This window comes from Delphinapterus leucas, chromosome 1 (genome assembly GCF_059928025.1).
Source record: "Delphinapterus leucas isolate spDelLeu-1000000601 "Yukka" chromosome 1, BTC_Dleu_Yukka2, whole genome shotgun sequence".
Taxonomy (NCBI): Eukaryota; Metazoa; Chordata; class Mammalia; order Artiodactyla; family Monodontidae; genus Delphinapterus; species Delphinapterus leucas.
Genome location: NC_143129.1, coordinates 153,074,835 through 153,093,223, shown reverse-complemented (window position 1 = coordinate 153,093,223; position 18,389 = coordinate 153,074,835). Strand labels below are relative to the sequence as shown.

Here is an 18,389-nt window from a genome sequence, read left to right as displayed (position 1 = left end):
TTCGTGCCCCGGTCCGGGAAGATCCCACATGCCGCGGAGCGGCTGGGCCCATGAGCCATGGCCGCTGAGCCTGCCTGTCCGGAGCCTGTGCTCCGCAATGGGACAGGCCACAACAGTGAGAGGCCCACGTACGGAAAAAAAAAAAAAAAAAGGTTAGGATGGTAAATTTTATGTTATATATACTTTATCACAATTATAAATAAAAGAAGGAAGGTAAAAAAAAAAGAAGGAAGGTAAGGAAGAAAAGAAAGAAGAGATGGAGAGAAAAGAGAAGAGGAGATGTGAGGAGCGAAGGGTAAGGGAGAGGATCACCAAGGTAAGGAAATTACTACCTCTCCTTGACTTTTAAACTCATCTGATGCTACCACAGGGTCTTCAAATCCACTTTCTAAAGAAGAGCATAGGAAAGTGGTGAAGTACTCGAGCTTTGGAGATGAGCAGACCGAATCCAAGTTTTAACACTTAAATGATTAGAGTGACTTCTCATTGAAGTCTTCTGTTGTAAAATGAAGAGAATAATAGTCTCTGTCTCACATGGAGGATAAAATGATGTTGTTATGTTAGATAAACAAAATAATGTGTATAACATACTTAACACAGTGCTTGGCACATAGTAAACATTCAAATAAATAGGTGTTGTTTTTAATAAAAATAAGAAACTACATGTTCATAAGAATTTAGCATATCAGGTGAGTTTGAGATGATATAGAAAATGTACACTTGTAATTTTAAGTAAAAATAGCAATATTCAAATCTGTATATGCCCCTGAGATTGTTTATTTATTACAAAGGGGAAAAGGTACCTTTACAATGGAGCGGTCTGGCGGCTAGCACTTAACCAAGGGATCTTATTTAGCATTACCGAAAGTAAGACATGCAACATTATCGAAAGTAAGACATGCAACATTATCAACCTTCTGATACAATGTATTATACTTGCCAAAATGTTTAACTCAAATCTAATTATAAGAAAAAAATTAGACATATTCAGAATATCTAAAATACAACTGGATGGTACTCTTCAGACAAAGTGTGGGGGAATATTCCACATTAAAAGAGATTAATAGTCATAACAACTGAAATGAAATGCATGAAACCTTGATTGGATTCTGGGTCCAAAAAAGCTGTAAAAGACTTTTTGGAGGCAAACAGGAAAAAACATTTTTAATGGAATTATTTATTTATTTTTTAAATTTTTTTGCTGTGCCCTGAGGCTTGTGGGATCTTAGCTTCCCAGCCAGGGATTGAACCCAGGCCCCGACAGTAAAAGTGCTGAGTCCTAACCACTGGACCACCAGGGAATTCCCAGGGAAATTTTAAATAGGGACTGTATATTAAATTATTTTACTGAATTAAGGTTAATTGTCTAAGGTATAAATAGTGATACTATGGCTTTGTAGGAGAATATATTCTTGGAAGATACATACTAAAGTATTTAAGTGTCACGATGTCTGCAATTTGCTCTCAAGTGGTTTGCCGGAAAAAATACAGAGAGATAAAGCAATGTAACAAAATATTAATAATTGGTGATTCTAGTTGAAGGGACTTAACAGAGGTCTATTGCATTAGTCTTTCAATTTTCTACAGATTTTAAAAGTTTCCACAGGACTTCCCTGGTGACACAGTGGTTAAGAATCCGCCTGCCAACGCAGGGGACACGGGTTCAAGTCCTGGTCCAGGAAGATCCCACATGCCGTGGAGCAACTAAGTCCGTGGCAACAAAGCCACAACTGCTGAGTCCGAGTGCCACAACTACTGAAGCCCGTGCGCCTAGAGCCTGTGCTCCGCAACAAAAAGCCACTGCAATGAGAAGCCCGTGCACCATATACCCTGAGAAAACCATAATTCAAAGAGTCATGTACCACAATGTTCATTGCAGCTCTATTTACAATAGCCCGGACATGGAAGCAACCTAAATGTCCATCAACAGACGAGTGGATAAAGAAGATGTGGCACATATAGACAATGGAATATTACTCAGCCATAAAAAGAAACAAAATTGAGTTATTTGCAGTGAGGTGGATGGACCTAGAGTGAAGGTCCATACATACAGAGTGAAGCAAGTCAGAAATAGAAAAACAAATACCATATGCTAACACATATATATGGAATCTTAAAAAAAATGGTTCTGAAGAACTTAGGGGCAGGAAGGAATAAAGACACAGATGTAGAGAATGGACTTGAGGACATGGGGAGGGGGAAGGGTAAGCTGGGACGAAGTGAGAGAGTGGCATGGACATATATACACTACCAAATGTAAAACAGATAGCTAGTGGGAAGCTGCCACATAGCACAGGGAGATCAGTTCGGTGCTTTGTGTCCACCTAGAGGGGTGGGATAGGGAGGGTGGGAGGGAGACGCAAGAGGGAGGAGATATGAGGATATATGTATATGTATAGCTGATTCATTTTGTTATACAGCAGAAACTAACACACCACTGTAAAGCAATTATACTCCAATAAAGATGTTAAAAAAAATAAATAAAGCAGCCCGCGCACCACAACGAAGAGTAGCCCCTGCTCGCCTCAACTAGAGAAAGCCCGCGGGCAGCAACAAAGACCCAACGCAGCCATAAATAAATAAATAAATAAAACTAGTGTTAAAGATGACTTCAAGGTCTACAAACAAAGGAACAAACCACAAACTAAAGGTCAGTCAAGTGTGTGCATGCAGCCTGTAAGTAACTGGAAGTAACTGATAATCTTTCATTAGACTTTTCAGCCACATTCAAATAACAGCAAATACTATCATCTTCTATATACAAGGCACTGTGCTAGATGTTGAGAAGGCTCTTACAGATCAACATGAGACATCAGTTTGTCAGATCTTCCAGCAATCTTTGCCCCCAAATTGCAAAGTTATCTTGTTGCTCTCCAGCTTAAAATTCTTCAATAGCTCACCACTACCTGGGGAATAAAGTCCAAACTCCTTAACAAAATTTAATCCATCTTCTGCTCCCTGTATATTCCCACCATCTTCTCCCCATACCTTTAGTTATTACATACTAATATTTGTAATTCTTTCCAAAGGTATCACCCTCTCCACACTTACTTGCCTTGACACATGCTATTCTCAATGCCTTGATGTAATCCTCAATCCCCTGATCCCTATCCCAATCTCCCTTCCAAATTCCCTTCAATTATTCAAGATACAAGAAACATCACTTCCCCTGGGAAAATCTTACTTTATTTCAAGAAAAGTTGGATGGCTCCACTCCGTTTTCTTAGTACTCTGTTCTTATTTATCTCTGTTATAGCACTTGCATATTGTATGCTGTTAGTCTACGTATCTATTTATCTCCAATATACCTAAGGGCAGTTCCAATTCAAGGTGGCAACTAGGAAGCTCCTGAACTTACCTCCTCCCTGAGACACAGAATCTACAACTGCATATGGAACAATTTCCTATATGCCTAAGAGCAAAGACTGCCTTATTCATTTCTTTATCCCCAGGATAGTTATTCAGCTCCCCGCCTCCCCAAAACACACATTCTGACAAGCAGGACTTCTTCTTATATGGACAAACCTAGATTTTTGGCAAAAATTGTTAAAAGGTAAGCAGGAAAGAAAAGTATGGCAATTATTACATAACTATCAACAGACATTGGTAGACTCTGGAATAGAAAAAGCAGATTACAGGTTATATACAATCCTATGTCTATTAGCTACTACTCTATCCATTTTTATTCCATTCAAGTAAGCATATTAACATGCAAATGAGTGACAGTAAATATAGGGGTGCCTCTAATTCAACTCTAATTTATATTTTTAAAATTAAATTATTTGCATATGTTGATACTTTAACCATTTTAAATAACAAATCACATGCAATAACTTCATCCTTTAGCAGTGTGGTATGAAACCAAACTGAGGATCTCTTCTCTGGCCAAGTGCCTAGTATTTAGTAGTTGACTGCTCAAAAAAGGTTTGCTGAATTTAAATGGATAACTTGAGTCGGGATGGTTATTTTCTAGAGGTGGAGAAAAGCATAAACCTCTGACCAGCTCAGAGAAGTAATAAGGGGAGAATTAAATAACAAAAAAAGGACAACAAGGTAAGAATTGTAACAAAGTAATTAATCATTAAATTAACTATTAGATGAGTGGCTTAGGACTTCGAGCCAAGAAGTCACAGTGAGTGTACAATAAGTACACAGTAAGCTGGTATAGCAACATTAGTATTAGGCAAATAAAGTTTAAAGCAGTAGTTTTCAAGGGAGGCTGTAACATCTCACTTCAGAGGTGTCTTTGAAGTTTTCAGGTGAAGTGTTTTGGTTATAACAACGATTGGGGGCAGGGAGTGTTGCAGGCCTGAGATGCTAGACATCCTGCAGGTACGGGATAATACCGCACAAGGAAGCATTGTTCCATGTCCAGTATGAAATGCAAATGTCTTACCAGACATTCATGTAAATAAAGAACATATTTATTATTAACTAAGCTTGGATTCTAACTCCATTTTACATAAAAACAAAGTCATCTTGCATAGTTTTAAAATATACTGAACTTCCTAGGAATGTAACTACCTGTAAATTGAGGGAAATTGTTTTTTTGTTTTGTTAAGAATATCATTAAGAACTGGTCAACATTTCAGAAGATCAGACCACCAATGGCAATGCTGCTTCTGAATCCCAATATAACACATCTGTATCAGAATCCATTTGTAGTTTTTATATTCATGGTGATTTATTTAGCCTTTATTTTAAAAAAATTAAATATATAAATAAAAAGTGGGGAAGCCTGGTGGTCCAGTGGTTAGGACTTGGCACTTTCACTGCCAGGGGCCCAGGTTCGATCCCTGGTCAGGGAACTAAGATTGCACATGTCGCACGGCCAACACAATAGTACAACATGGATAAATAAGAAGTGTGTTTTTGCTTTACCCACAAATAAAGTTATCAATGTGACTACTCTGCCAACTTTTTTTCCTGATGGAACATTCCAGTTAAATGAACATTTAGAAAGAAACACTCTGATAAAGTTGGCAAAGATATATTATACCTCCCTGTTTTCTCTCCTTAATCAATCTGTAGTTTGTCTTGGCAAGCTATTCCTATTTCAGCTGAAGTTACCTCTTTCCCTTATCACATCACAAATAAGTCTGGCCTGTTATTACACTTTTATTCTAATATTCACTGGCATCTCTGCTCTTTAATTTTTCCCCTTTCGTGGAGTGGCTTCTGTCCTCTCTTAAAACTAAACCTGTCATGTTTAGGAAGGTAAAAGCATCTAACCACTTTACTATGTCTTCTAGCATAGTTAGGCCCCAAAATGTGTATATTGAAATCATTTTTACTAATTTAATTTTCTTTTACTTTTCGTTTATTACACAGTTAGGGTATCATGTCGATGTTATATAATTATAAAGCAATACTACCAAAGTTACCTATCGATTTCATTTCAGGGTAGTTAAGAGTTATGTTTTTAAAAATTGCTATAATACCTAAATTTATAGCACTTGCTACATACTAGGTTCCTCTGTGTAACTGCTTTAGATGTATTAACTCAGTTAATTCTCAAAATAATTCTGTGAGATATGTATTATTAATATTTCGCATTTTACAGCTATGGAAACGGAGGCAAGGGGAGATTAAATGACTTTTTCAAAATGAGAGACCTAGTAAATGGCAGAGACAGAATTTGAACCCAGATAATGCAAAGAACATTCGGCCTGACAGGGTTGAAAACAAGTGGGCTAAGGAAAAAAGCACTGTGTGCACACTACCTAATAATAATTTTGTCAAGAATAATCACGATCTTGTATGTATCTAACAACATACCCTTATAATATACCAAACAAAAACTGACAAAATAAAAGGTAAATCTGACAAATCCAGAATCTCCAGAGGATATTTTAAAATACCTCTCAGAAACTGAAAGCTTAAGCAGACAAGAAATGAGTATGGATATGTTTTTTTTAATAGCAAAACTGACATGCTTGATCTAATCTTGTCCCACAAAGGTAAGTTTTGTTGATTTTTTCAAGTATATGTGAAACAATTTACCAAAATGCATGGATACTACATCATGATGGTTGAATCACATTCTCAGACCACTATGAAATAAAATTAAAAGTCAAAAATAAAGAGATAATTAAAAATAAGCATAGTGGGCAATACTAATTGTTTACCCAACATCTATTTTCCCCTTTTCTTAACTGACGTAACTCCAATTAGGTGGCATCCTGCTTAATTAAAACATTCAATCTGGCTATCTTCCTTGCAGCTAGGGTGGCCAGATGACATAGTCCTAGTAAGGCGATGTAAGTGGGAATTGCTTGGTGGGGGATTCTGGGAATGCTAATGTTTTCCTGATGAAATTGTCCTTTTTATAGTCTGAAGCAAAGATGTGGTGCTTGCATCAAGAGCAGCTAACTTGTAACCAAAAGGACAAAAGCCGCACACTAAAGACAGAGCTAGAGGAAGCCTGGATTGTTGATGACTTCCTCAAGCAGTTGTAAAACACAGGAATTTCTCAAGATTTCCTGAAAAAAATTAATATATTATTTGAAAAAGCCACTGTGTTCAGGTTTCTGTAGCATACTGACTAAGACAATCCTAACTGATCTGTAAAAGGTTCAAAATAAATAATTTAGAGTTCAACTAAAGATTCTAGGGAAAAAAAGTATAATAAAGATAAAAACAAAAAATTAATGAAATAGCAAATGAAGAAACAATAAAGAGGCTCAACAAAACAAAAGTTGATTTGGGAGAGAAAAAAACTAATAAAATAAACGTATCTACAGAAATTTTTCATTTTCAGGTCTCTGCCTACTTCTCTAGATTCATCACAGGCTTGCCATTTCTTTCCATGCACCCACCAGACTTGAACCAAACCTAATTTTTCACTCACCATTCCGAAAATATTCCATGCTCTTATTCCTCTGTGCCTCTGCGAATGCTTTTCTTCATGCTTGAAATGCCCTTTCCCTGCTTGTCTATCTGACAAGCTCGTTCTTCCCCTTCAAGAAAACTCAAGGGTGAACTCTGGGAAGCATTCTCTGACCCCTTCAAACAAGGTTTGTACTGGTGCCCCTTATTAAGTCCCTTAGCACCCTATGCATACTTTCACACACTCAGCAACTATCTATTAAGCAATTTGAGGCTCTTGATAAAGGCTCTGTTTCAGCAAATACCGTATTTTAAATACATTTCCTGTCTTCCACCCTAAGCAAAGAGCTCTTTTAGGGCAGGATTTTATTTATTTCTCTATCCCTAGCACTAGCTCAATGAACTACACCTAATGAGCATTAACTAAATACTTGCTGAGTAAATGAATGAATGATTAAGATAGCAAATAACTGCAGTGTTTATTACATGCTAGAACAGAAGTATCAGCAGAGTGCTATGAGGTCTCAAAGGGGAAGCAACCAACCCTCTCACTTGCCTCACTGCAAAAATAATATACTCTAACATCAGCTTTTTATAATATCTCTCACATGCTTTCACGTATATCATATCATCTACAGAAATACATCTATGCACTGAGTGAATCCAAGCTGTACATACAACTTGTGTGCTTCCAGTTTTTGTTTTTCCAGCTGGATTTTCAATTAAGGTAAAGGATCTTGGGAGATACTTTTGTATAGCAATATGCACAAAGTAAAATTTTCTACCTGATAAATTATCCCTTGATGTCACCTAGTGCTGAGCTCACCCCACAGACACATCTGCAAAATTCTTTACTAGTTAGCAGCCTAACTTTCCACATCAGCTCTGGAGGAACTAGTAAATGTACTGAATATGGCCAAAAGCTACAATCATAATATACTACTGTGTGTAAACCTTAAGAACACATGTGATACAAATAATCTCCTTTAAAACATATCACTTCACCCCAAAAAACTGAACCTCCACATAACAGCTCCATCTCTGAAACCCCCTGTAGCTAAAAGAGGTTGCAAAACCAGATAAATGCAACATGGAAAACAACAGGAAATTTAGCAAGAAGCAGTTTTGACAGACAATAAGGATATGCAATAAAGACCATTTCCAAGGTGCAGAGCCCTAAGAAGCCTTGGACTGCTATCATCCTCTTTCTCCCAGGCTTTTCAATGCTAAACTCCTTTTTAAAAGGTGGTGGGAGATGGGAAGGAAGTTCTTTCCTCTCTATTCTCTCTTTTGTAAATCTCCGTAATATGGTGTCAGCCCCTTGGAATTTATGTTTGGTAGATTTGGTAGCTTCCCTGATCTTTAGGAACCTGTCTCTAACTGTTGCTTCTCTCTTTTTTCTCCACATCCTCCCCAAGTAAAGGGACCTGTGAAGATTCAGTCCTTGCTGCTCTAGTCTTCTCTGTCCATACTCTTTTCCTTAACTGTTTCTGACATTGTAAACATTCTCTGATGATTAAAAATGTGCTCAATTCCTAAAAAACACTGCATTCGTGCCAGAGTAATATGGTACAATTAAGGGTTTTCTCTACATTCATTACCCTTTAATTCCATTCTTTATATTGAAGGTTACATTAATTCTCTAACTACATGGGGTAGTTTAATTCTGAAACGGCTGGTTTGATATGAAGAGATAAACAGACACACACACACACACACACCCCACACACAAATCTTGCTCATGGAAGTTTTGGAGTTGAGGGTGATTCACATCACTCCCAGAACTCACTACTTTGTTCCCCAAATGGCCTTGGTATAAACTGACATCTCAGTCAGAGCAAAAACTCTGAAAACTGGTAACATCAGAAATACCTAATAGGCTTTATCCTAACCTTCATCTTCAGGTAGAGCATGTACTGTCTCACATCATCCTCACTGTCCAATTCTTAGTCATCTTACAAAAGCTGCCTTATACACCTCTAAGACTATAGAGCTTAACTCTTTTCTGATACAGTAATTATTAAAACATACAGGCACTGCATCTTATTAGAAGAGTCACATGCAGTACTGATGAAAACACTGTTTACAGTGAGGTCTCAGAAAGGTGTACAGAGAAGCACAAACACAACCGTGAAATAAAATATAAACAATCTGGGAGTTCCCTGGTAGCCTAGTGGATAGGATTCCGGACTTTCTCTGCTGTGGCATGGGTTCAATTCCTGGTCGGGGAACTGAGATCCCACAAGCCACGTGGCATGGCAAAAAAAGGATAAAATATAGACAATCTGAGAAAAATCCTTAAGTACTTGTAGATTCAGATTGCAACATTTAAAAGAGAAGATTCACTCTCATACAAATTTCACAAGTTATAGTTTGAGAGGATAAAAAATTATAGTCACTTGGGGCACTGAGACCACAGCAGCAACACTAGCAATAATGAGATCCAGTATCTTACTTTTCAGACAAAGCAGACAAGGCTACCAGAGAACACAGAACCTTTACATTCCCAAGCACAAAAATAAAACATCCCAGAACAAAATAACATTCACATACTAAAATGTTTCCTTTACTTTCCATATACAACTGTTCACCCTACAGATTTAAAGTTTGCATGACAAACTCCATGTGCACTAAATAATAAATGTACAGCCATGAATGTGAAAAAATCCGTTTTTCAGTACCAAGCAGACAGCAGATATCTGGCTCTTCTTGTTTATAAGTTTACTAATCTTATGGCTTAGCATTTCTAGATACAGTGCTGTCAATTTCAGAAAATATACCAAGGAAAGTGGGAACCTAAGCCTTTGTCTTATCTTTTTTTTTTATTTATTTTTTAATTTTTGGCTGCATTGGGTCTTTGTTGCTGCCCGCGGGCTTTTCTCTAGTTGCTGCAAGCAGGGGCTACTCTTTGTTGTGGTGCATGGGCTTCTCAGTGGGTGGCTTCTCTTGTTGCAGGGCACGGGCTCTAGGCGCGTGGGCTTCAGTAGTTGTGGCACTCAGGCTCAGTAGTTGTGTCTCACGGGCTTAGCTGCTCTGCAGCATGTGGGATCTTCCCAGACCAGGGCTCAAACCCGTGTCCCCTATATTGGTAGGCAGATTCTTAACCACTGCACCACCAGGGAAGCCCTGTCTTATCTTTTATACCTCGTTATATATTGTACTTGCCACATGAATTTAATCAGGTTGAACTCTATAAAAAACTTATTATATACGCTATCATAGTCCAGAAATATCATAAATACATACAAATTAATAAATAATCTATTTCTTGTATACCAAATCAAAATTAGATGCAATAGTCCATTCATCAATTAGGTAGATAGGAATTCAAATCCTAGTTGTTCCATTTACTTGTTGTAATATATTTGGCAAGATGCTAAATTTTTTTTTTTTTTTGCGGTACGCGGGCCTCTCACTGTTGTGGCCTCTCCTGTTGCGGAGCACAGGCTCTGGACGCGCAGGCTCAGCGGCCATGGCTCACGGGCCCAGCCGCTCCGCGGCATGTGGGATCCTCCAGGACCGGGGCACAAACCTGTGTCCCCTGCATCGGCAGGCGGACTCTCAACCACTGAGCCACCAGGGAAGCCCAAGATGCTAAATATTTTTAACCTCAGTTTCCTCATTTATATAATGGAAGTCTAACTACTTATAGGATTGTTGTAGTCATTTTAAAAGATAACGTGTATGAGTTCTTGACACAGTACTTATCACAAAGAACTCAACAGATCTTAACTATATATAATAGAAATAGTAACTAGCCCTTATATAGGGTGTATTATGTGCTAGACATTATTCTAAGTACTTCATATATACTAGTTCATTATATCTTCTCAACAACACCACTATTATTATCTCCATTTTGCAAATGAGGAAACCAAGGCACAAAAGTCAAGTAACTTGCCCAAGATCAGAAAGTTTATAAGTGGTGGAGTCAAGATTCAAACCAAGGCAGCCTAGCTCCAGTCTCTCAGCTACTTTGCCTCTTAATGTATTCTTATAATGTATATATATACATTTTTTCTTATGCAATGAATATTTAGTGAGTGCCCTCTATGTGGCAGTCTGCGCTAAACATACGGACATGAAAAACACAGGGAGTTTTGATCTAACAGAGAAAGGCAAACAAGTAAACAAAAATGTATCATTGCTCTGATAAAGTCTGTACACGGTATATAGGAGGCATAAAGAAGAGAACACTCATTCATGCTATGAAAAATATGATACTAATGGTAAGAAAAGAAGGCATCTGATTTCATATAACCTTCAAAACTGAAATCACATCTAAAAAGTAGTAGGCTGATAAAAAAGAATGAAATAATGCCATTTGCAGCCACATGGATGGACCTGGAGATTATCATACTAAGTGAAGCAAGTCAGAGAAAAACAAATATCATACTATAACACTTATTTGTGGAATCTTTAAAAAAAATGATACATATCAACTTATTTTACAAAACAGTAACAGACTCACAGACACAGAAAACAATCATATGGTTACCAAAGGGAAAGGGGGGTAGGGGAGGGATAAATTAGGAGTTTTGGATTAACAAACTACAGATATACACTGCTATATATAAAATAGATAAACAACAAGGACCTACTATATAGCACAGGGAACTATATTCAATATCTTGTAATAACCTATAGTGGTAAAGAATCTGAAAAAAATATGAATGTATGTATAACTGAATCACTTTGCTGTATACCTGAAACCAACACAACATTGTAAATCAACTATACTTCAATAAAAAAATTTTAATAAAATAAAATAAAAAAATAGTGGGCTGACCTAAGATCAAATTTGAACTGTTGTGTAAAACTGAAATAGAGAAAATAACAATATCAAAAATTTTAAGAGCTTGACGGACTAGGCATTGTACAAGGTGATCTACATATTTCATTTGATCCTTCCAACACTACAAGTTGGGCATTGTTATACAGGGTACAGTGAAATGAACAAAAACTCTGTGTTCATCTTAGGTGTGAATTTCTTCATCACGTCTCACTCTTCCACTCATTCTAACGCACAGATACACACATACACACACTGCTTCTCTTACCTCTGTTGGTAGTCCTATTTAGACTCCTTTGCCAGCTCTTCCTTCCTCTACACAACCCTTAAATGTTGGAGTTCCTCAATGCTTGGTCCCAAGCCCTCTGTATAATCTCATTCATATCCTTGGCTTCAGCTACTCTATGTAAATGGCTCTTAAATTTACATTTCCAAACAAGATCTATTCTCTGAGCCCTAGATCTTTATAAGAAACTGCTTATTGGGACTTCCTGGTGGTCCAGGGGTTAAGAATCCGCCTTCCAATGCAGGGGATGCAGGTTCGATCCCTGGTCAGGGAATTAAGATCCCACATGCCATGGGGCAACTAAGCCCACACACGCTAGAGCCCGCGTGCCACAACCAGAGACCCCTCATGCCTCAACTACTGAGCCCGCACGCTCTGGAGACCATGCACCACAACTAGAGAAAAGCCTGCATGGTGCAACGAAAGGCGCAGCATGCTGCAACCAAGATCCCACATGCCGCAACTAAGACCCGATGCAGCCAAATAAATAAATATTAAAAAAAAAAAAAGCAGGGCTCCCCTGGTGGCGCAGTGGTTGAGAGTCCGCCTGCCGATGCAGGGGACATGGGTTCGTGCCCTGGTCTGGGAAGATCCCACATGCCGCAGAGCGGCTAGGCCCGTGAGCTATGGCCACTGAGCCTGCGCATCCGGAGCCTGTGCTCCGCAACGGGAGAGGCCACAACAGTGAGAGGCCCGCGTACCACAAAAAAAAAAAAAAAAAAAAAAAGAAAGAAAAAGAAAGAAAGAAACTGCGTATGGATCATTTCCACATATAGGTCTCATAAGCACCTCACACCAATCCAAATTTAAAATCATCAAATGTGCTCCTCCTTCAGGGCTCATACTTGAAATCATCTCTTTTTTTTTTTTAATTTATTTAATTTATTTTTGGCTGCATTGGTTCTTCGTTGCTGTGCACAGGCTTTCTCTAGTTGCGGAGAGCGGGGGCTACCCTTCGTTGCGGTGTTCAGGCTTCTCATTGAGGTGGCTTCCCTTGTTGTGGAGCACAGGCTCTAGGTGCGCAGGCTTCAGTAGTTGTGGCATGCGGGCTCAGTAGTTGTGGTGCACAGGCTTAGTTGCTCTGCGGCATGTGGGACCTTCCCAGACCAGGGTTCGAACACGAGTCCCCTGCATTGGCAGGAGGATTCTTAACCACTGTGCCACCAGGGAAGTCCCTTGAAATCATCTTTGATTCCTCTTTCTTCTCACCATCACATCCAATCATTCACCAAATGCTACAGATAATACCTTCTAAATATCTCTCCATTTTTTTTACAAGCATACTTAAATTGGTAAATTAAAAAGCATGTCTAGTATTTCAAATCATTTCATTCTTCTCCACCCCCATTGCTACCACACAACACTTCCACCACAAGTTACACATTACATCTTTCACCTGGACCATTGCCAAACTGAATCTATTCTTACCCTCTCTAATTCATTTGATATTTGCAGCCAGTAATTTTTTATAATGCACATCAGAACATATTACACCCTTGAATAAAAGCAAGTTTCTTAAGATAAAGTCCAAAATCATTACCTTTTAGGACCTCTATAGATGATGAGGTCCTCGACAATAAACCTCTGCTTACATCTCTTACCAATGTCCCACGGACCTTCTGCTCTAGCCATTCTAGACTTCTCTCAAATCCTCAACTGCACCTCAGACTCCATTCATTGGCCTATGAATAGACTGTTCCTTCTCCTAGAAATGCTCATCTCCAACCTATTTCTTCACTTAGCTAGTTCCTACTCACCCTTCAGGTCTCAACTTAAACTTCACTTTTTCAAGAAAACCATCATCCCTCTTCAAATTAAGCGTATGGCTTTTTTGTAGCCCCACTGCAATCTGTGTGTGGCGACAGATTGGACTCTATAATCTCCGCCTCCTGGTGTCATGCCATTATGTGATTCTGTCCCCCTGACCCTTGGCAGGATCAGTGACTTACTCCACACGAATTCAATATGGGAAAAGTGACTTTAATGTAAATTAAAACATTAAAGAAGAATTAACTGCAACCTAAATATAATGATGTTACATAAGACTAACCCACATCTTGCTCGGAGACTCTCTTGTTTGCTGGCTTTGAAGAATCAAGCTGCCATATGGAGAAGGAAACATAGCAAGGACCAGAAGCCCTCAATTCAGCAGCATGCCAGGAACTGAATGCTGCCAACAACCACGCAGGCTTAACAGCAGATCGTTCCCCACTTGAGTCTCATATAAAATGGCCGCCCCAGCTGACAACTTGATTGCAGCTCTGTAAGACTCTGAAGCAGGGCACCCAGCTAAGTCATACCTGGACTCTTGAACTACAGAAACAGATATAATAATATGTGTTCTTTTAAACCACCGCATTGGTGGTAAACTTGTTATGCAACAATAAATAATATACTATGCTTCCCTTTATGTGGCAATTACCCTTGTAATTACTTAATGTAACTGCTTACCATTAGATTATAATTTCCACAAGGTCAGGGTTAACAAGTTTTAATCATCACTGTATCTCAGCACTTTTCACAGTGCCTGGTATTTAGAAAGACCACAATACATTGAAGGAATGAATGGATGGATAGATGGATGAATGAATGCCTACTCTATTCTAGGCACAGTGCTATATCCTGGAGAAATGAAGGTAAATAGGACATGGTCCCTGTTCTCATGGAGCTTAAAGCTAAGTGGGATGACAAGACACTTTAAACAGATGATGTCAAAAGAATATGATAAGGTAACATAGGTTTCTGTGAAGACACAGAATATGGGCATTTAACTCAGACTGCAAGGGTCCAGATATGGAAGAGGAGAAAATCTCCCGAAGAGTAGTAAGACAAACAAGGCTTTGGGGGGGATGATCAAATCCGTACTATGAGTACCACTCTCTCAAGACTGACATCATTACCAATAACGCCTTTAGAATATAATCTGGTTCCAAAATGACAAAGTATTTGATATGGTGGGCTTAAAAACAAGGAGCCATACCTCTTGTTATATGAGAAGACACATTTTAACTGTATTAGTTAACAAGAAAAGCTGATTCCAAAGAAATTCAATTAATCTTCTAAAGGAATGTATGTTTGGGGATTGATTCTCAAGAGATCACCTATGCAATCAAGATTCATATTGATCAGGCAACATGATCTTGTATATAGAAAACTCTAAAAAAAAAAAAAATCCACACTACAAAAACTATTAGAACTAATAGAAGAGTTCAGCCAGGTTACAGGATACAAGATAAATACATAAAAATCAATTGTATTCTACACTAGCAATAAGCAATCTGAAAATGAAATTAAGAAGACAATTCCCCCGACAACAAAACTGCTAGAGGGACTTCCCTGGTGGTCCAGTGGTTAAGACTTCACACTCCCAATGCCGGGGGCCTGGGTTCGATCCCTGAACAGGGAACTAGATCCCACATGCCGCAACTAAGAGCCCACATGCTGCAACTAAAAGAGCCTACATGCCACAACTAAAGATCCCGCATGTGGCAATGAAGATCCCACGTGCCGCAGCTAAGACCTGGCACAGCCAAATAAATAAATAAATATTTTTTTAAAACTGCTAGAAACAAAGTCCTATCCTTAGAATGCAGGGTAGCTAGAGCATTCTCCTTACAGCACATAAAGTTCTCTTCTAGAGGAGACAAAAAGATTGCAGCTCTTCCTGTGTTTTTCCCTATAGTATCCCCTTCTGTCACTTTGGAAGACACCAGCTGGCTTTGGCCTGACATTGGCATTCTTAGTTTGATCTCAGCCACTGCATCCTTCCAACATTTCCACCGTTGAAGTTAAAGAAAGAGTCCTCATTGCATGAGTATAAGAATCCTCCCAAGCAAAACACCACTTTCTTAGTTTTCTTTTTAAAACCCCTTTCATTGTAGTCACTTTTGTTTTAATAAAATATTCCTTTTTTTAAGACCCAGGAAGGAAGGAAGGGAGGGAGGGAGGGAGGGAGGGAGGAAGGAAGAAAGAAAGAGAGAAAGAAAAGAAAAGAAAAGAAGACAATTCCATTTAAAAAAGCACCAAAACTTAAGAGCTGAAACTACAGAATTCTTAGAGAAAAACATTAGGGAAAATCTTCATGACATTGAATTTGGCAACAATTTCATGGATATGACATCAAAAGCACAGGCAACAAAAGGAAAACTAAAAATTGAATCTCAACAATATTAAGAACTTTTCTGCATTAAAGGACACTACATAAAGAACTCCTACGACTCAACAAAAACAACCCAACTTAAAAATGGGCAGGGGGGCTTCCCTGGTGGCACAGTGGTTGAGAGTCCACCTGCCAATGCGGGGGACACGGGTTCGTGCCCCAGTCCGGGAGGATCCCGCGTGCTGCGGAGCGGCTGGGCCCGTGAGCCATGGCCGCTGGGCCTGCGCGTCCGGAGCCTGTGCTCCGCGATGGGAGAGGCCGCGGCGGTGAGAGGCCCAGAGTCCGCCTGCCGATGCAGGGGACACGGGTTCGTGCCCCAGTCCAGGAAGATCCCACATGCCGCAAAATGGCTGGGCCCGTGAGCCATGGCCACTGAGCCTGCGCGTCCGGAGCCTGTGCCCCACAACGGGAGAGGCCACAACAGTGAGAGGCCCACATACCGCAAAAAAAAAAAAAAAAAAAAAAGGGCAGGGGACTTTCTTGGTGGCACAGTGGTTAAGAATCTGCCTGCCAATGCAGGGAACACGGGTTCGAGCCCTGGTCCAGGAAGATCTCACATGCCACGGAGCAACTGAGCCCGTGCACCAAAACTACTGAGCCTGTGCTCTAGAGCCTGTGAGACACAACTATGGAGCCCAATGCAAATCAAAACTACAATGAGATATCAACTCACACCAGTCAGAATGGCCATCATCCAAAAGTCTACAAATAACAAATGCTGGAGAGAGCGTGGAGAAAGGGAACCCTCCTACATTGTGGGTGGGAATGTAAATTGTTACAGCCACTAAGGAAAACAGTATGGGGGTTCCTTAAAAAAACAAAAATAGAGTTGCCATATGATCCTGCAGTCCCACTCCTGAGTATATATAAGGAAAAAACTCTAATTCAAAAAGATACATGCACCCCAATGTTCATAGTAGCACCATTTTACAATAGCCAAGACATGGAAGCAACCTAAATGTCCATCAACAGATGAATGCATAAAGAAGATGTGATATATATATGTACACACACACACACACACAAACAAACACAATGGAATACTATTCAGCCATAAAAAGGAATAAAATTATGCCATTTGCAGCAACATGGATGAACCTAGAGATTATCATACTAAGTGAAGTAAGTCACTTCACTTAGTGGGGGAGGGATAAATTACGAGTCTGGGATTAGCAGATACAAACTACTATATATAAAATAGATAAACAGGGAAGGGATTTCCCTGGTGGCACCATGATTAAGAATCCACCTGCCAATAAAGGGGACACGGGTTCGAGCCCTGCGCCGGGAAGATACCACATGCCGTGGAGCAACTGGGCCCATGTGCCACAACTACTGGGCCTGCGCTCTAGAGTCCACGAGCCACAACTACTGAGCTCACGTGCCGCAACTGCTGAAGCCCGCACGCTTAGAGCCCATGCTCCACAACAAGAGAAGCCACTGCAATGAGAAGCCTGCACACAATGAAGAGTAGCCCCCGCTCGCCGCAACTACAGAAAGGCTGCCCGCAGCAACCAAGACCTCCAATGCAACCAAAAAAAAAAAAAATCTACTGAATGAGAAAATATTTGCAAATGACATGACTGATAAGGGGTTAATATACAACATTTGTAAACAGCTCATACAACTCAACATCAAAAAAACAAATACCCGATTTAAAAATAGAAAGAAAACCTGAATAGACATTTTTCCAAAGAAGACATAATGTGGCTAACGGGCACATGAAAAGATGCTCATCACTAACATCACTAACCATCAGGGAAGTGAAAATTAAAACCACAAAGACATATCACCTCACACTTGTCAGAATGGCTGTCACCAAAAAGATCACAAATAACAAGTGTTGGCGAGGAAATGGAGAAAAGGGAACACTTGCACACTGTTGGAGGGAATGTAAACTGGTACAGCCACTGTGGAAAACAGCATGGAGGTTCCTCAAAAAACTAAAAATAGAACTACTATGAGATCCAGCAATTCCACTCCTGGGTATATATCCAAAGAAAAGGATGACACTAGTTCGAAAGAATACATGCACTCCCATGTTCATAGCAGCATTATTTACAATAGCCAAGACACGGAAGCAACCTAAGTGTCCATCAACAGACAAATGGATAAAGAAGATGTGGTATACATACATATACAATGGATTACTACTCAGCCATAAAAAACAATGAAATTTACCATTTGCAACAACATGGATAAACCTGGAGGATATCACGCTTAGTGAAATAAGTCAGACAGAAAAAGACAAATACTATGTGTTATCACTTGTATGTGGAATCTAAAAAACATAAAACTAGTGAACATAACAAAAAAGAAACAAA

At 39.4% G+C, this 18,389-nt stretch overlaps 1 protein-coding gene across 4 annotated transcripts in view; it reads right to left on the bottom strand.

The window, feature by feature from the left end:
* The window catches only part of TESK2 (testis associated actin remodelling kinase 2), a 130,231-nt gene that overhangs the window by 72,156 nt on the left and 39,686 nt on the right, over positions 1-18,389 (bottom strand). The window lies entirely within an intron of this gene.